Source organism: Trichechus manatus, unplaced genomic scaffold, assembly GCF_000243295.1.
Source record: "Trichechus manatus latirostris isolate Lorelei unplaced genomic scaffold, TriManLat1.0 scaffold00065, whole genome shotgun sequence".
Taxonomy (NCBI): Eukaryota; Metazoa; Chordata; class Mammalia; order Sirenia; family Trichechidae; genus Trichechus; species Trichechus manatus.
Window position 1 is genome coordinate 3,480,727 of NW_004444001.1, and position 3,554 is coordinate 3,484,280.

The following is a 3,554-nucleotide window of genomic DNA, read 5'->3' on the forward strand; positions in this document are numbered from 1 at the left end:
ACATGATCAATTTCCCCCACTGCAGTAAAGGGGCGAAGAGGGTGGCTGTTACTCATCTTGTAGAATAGATGGTAGTCGTTGATCTATTATATAAAGAAGGGATGAGAGTTAGTAGGGAAAGGGGAGTACACTTAGAGAACTCACATACCATAAACAGAGCTAAATAAAAAATTTCATTAACCCATTTATTCTGGGAAGCAATTCAGCCTGTCTCCATGAACTTCAATGGGAGCTAACGCCTTTACTGCTTTATCACGAGGAAAGCAAAAATACTGGGGTCTTCAAACACTAACAGCACTTGGAACCATGACAAGCTAGAAAAGCACACCAAAGACATGTCTCTTGTTCCTCAGTAACTCAGGAAAAGGAAAATCACCAACCAGGAGAATTCCTCTTTTAGCACAGTTATACTTAATAAGGTTAGGTACAACTATACTCAGTAGGAAAGTCACTCAGCGATAGATCTAAAGCTAAATTACAAATGGAATATATAAATTACAAATGACTATATAATCGTATTTCAAATAATTTCAGAGGTTTTGGTCTGAAACTTTCTTAAATATTTTATAAAAACATTATAATTTTCAGGAGTCATAAAAATAACTTGACATTTAATAATGAAAGTTTATAGTAAGCATCCTAACCCCTCCAAAAAACTAATCCCAATATTTTTCTCCCGACTGTAATTTTCATTCCAAACTTGCAGTGAGGATGATCAGGCTGCCAGTATCTACCAGAACGTGATTACGTTTTATCTCATTTACAGGCACACAGGTGCTTGCTTTGTATGCAATGCACATCTATAAACGTAACTGAAAAATCAAAGGGCTAGAAGTTGATTAACAGCCTTACACGTTATAAAGAGGAGTTATGCTCTTAGAATGGCGGCAGTAGTGGTCCAGTAGTAGAATTCTTGTCTTCCATGTGGAAGATAGTTTCGATTCCCAGCCAAAGCACCTTAAGTGCAGCCACCACCTACTCATCTGTCAGTGGAGGCGTGTGTGTTGCTATGATGCTAAACAGGCTTCAGAGGGGCTTCCATAATAGGACATACTAGGAAGAAAGGCCTGGCGATCTACTTCTGAAAAATCAGTCAATGAAAACCCTATGGATCACAACAGTCCAATCATGTTGTACATGAAGTCACAATGAGTAAGGGACTGACTCAATGGCAGCCAACAACAACAAATGTTCTTAGAAAGCTAAAATTGTTTTTACGTCCCTGATGGAGTACTGCTTTTCCAGATATAGATAACCCATGAAATGGGGAGGAGACTGCTAGCTCAGAGATGAGCCAGCTACCCCTTTGTTGCACCAGAGATTTGGGGAACTGAGCCAGCATATCTTCTCTCCACTAGACTTCCACACCTTCCTAAACACTCCATTTGTACCACGATTAAAGACTGATCAGCTCCTAATCTTTAAACTTCCACACCCAGATCCACTATTAGCAAAACATGTGAAAAATGGAAACTCCTCATGAGGCAGGTTCCCTGGCTACCTGACCCAGTAACCTGCTACCCCAAGCCCACCCCCAACAGACGGAGCAACAGCAAGGCTATGATGCAGAGGAATAGGAAGATGAGCTAGGCAAGAAGACACCCCACACCCAAATAAGTGAATAAGATTCTGGCCCCCTACAGTAGGGGCATCAGAGGGCTAGCAGTATAACCCCCTCATTGCCAAGGCAAATCTCTCTCCCTCAACTGCAGCCTCCATTTGAAAGCCCTAAAAACCGAATCATCTCCAGTCAGCTGTGTATGAAAGACAAAATTCAGCTTGTTGTTGTTAGGTGCTGTCAAGTCGGTTCCGACTCATAGCGACGCTATGTACTACAGAACGAAACACTGCCCGATCATGCACCAGGCTCACAATGACTGTGACGCTTGAGCCCATTGTTGCAGCCACTGTGTCAATTCATCTTGTTGAGGGTCTTCCTCTTTTTTTGCTGACCCTGTACTTTACCAAGCATGATGTCCTTCTCCAGGGACTGATCCCTTCTGACAACACGTCCGAAGTATGTAAGACGTAGTCTCGCCATCCTTGCTTCTAAGGAGCATTCTGGCTGTACTTCTTCCAAGATAGATTTGTTTATTCTTTTGGTAGTCAATGGTATATTCAATATTCAATTTTCACTGGCTAATTCTTTTCAGAAGTAGACTGCTGTGTCCTTCTTCCTAGTCTGTCTTAGTCTGGAAGCTCAGTTGAAACCTGTCTACCATGGGTGACCCTGCTGGTATCTGAATACCAGTGGCAGAGCCTCCAGCATCACAGCAACAAGCAAGCCCCCACAGTATGACAAACTGACAGATATGTGGGGGAAATTGAAATTCAGCTTAAGAAGATCTATTTAAGAGTGTAAACAAATAATGTGTGATTCAATAGTCTAATGTGCAATACAGCAAATACTGTGTAATACAACAGTCTAACAAAAGAGTCAGCAAACTTTCTGCAAAGGGTCAGACAGTAAATATTTTGGGTTTTACAGGCTATACAGTCTCTGTTGCAAATACTCAACTCTGCCGTTGGAGCTCAAAAGCAGCCATAGACAACAAGCAAATGAATGAGCATGGCTGTGCTCCAATAAAAGTATTTACAGAAAAGGGCTAGATTTGGCCCACCGATTATAGTTTGACAGCCCCTGGTTTAACATACGATCAAGTATTGGCTGTACTCTAAAGAATCAGACTGTTTATTTGGTTTCTGGCTGGGTCACCATATTGATGTTCAAAAATAACATGGTCAGTTGCTATGTCAGTCATGAAATTCTGAAAGCTACTGGTACCCCATTTCAAATCCCATTCTTCTTCAATACAAACTCTTACATAATCACTATCTAATATTACAATAATGGTATATGACTCTAAACAAAACACTCTCTTTCCCTGGCTAAATGATTCAATACATATACCCAGTGAATACACACTCTCTGGTATAAGATCCCCTTAAAATCTCTATCCAGGTCATGGGTAAAACTCAAATTATTGGCTAAATGACTCTTGATGAACAACAAAACTGATTTCTGGTTAACTAGCTCAGAAGGGAAATTTATAATTCTTCAACTGATACATCATAAGTATTACTACATATGTAAATACCTAGTTTTTCACTTTGGAATACGTACAATTTCATTTTGCTAAGTTTACATTTTAATTACGCTTTTCCAACTGGGGACATAAAGAGAATAGTCAGGTACAGAAAACAGCCACTTAGTGTGAAACAAACACAATTTTTATTGGTATATAGAAATAATTTTAATTAGACCAGTGATTCTCAATAAGCTTGCAACACACTGGAATCACATGAGGAGCTTAAAGAAAGGAAAAAAGATCCTTGAGTCCCACCCATCAGAGGTTCTCATTTGAACTGGTGTGGAATGGGGCCCAGGCACTAGTACTTTTCAAACTATTCCAAGGTGAGTCTAATGAGCAGCCCTGTAAAAAAAGTCACTGATTTAGACCCATGTTGTTATAGGTTCACATCCCTTACTTAGGTGCACAAGTATACAAAATATTCAAAATTCATTTTGGATATGATTTTATTTTGAATCTGTA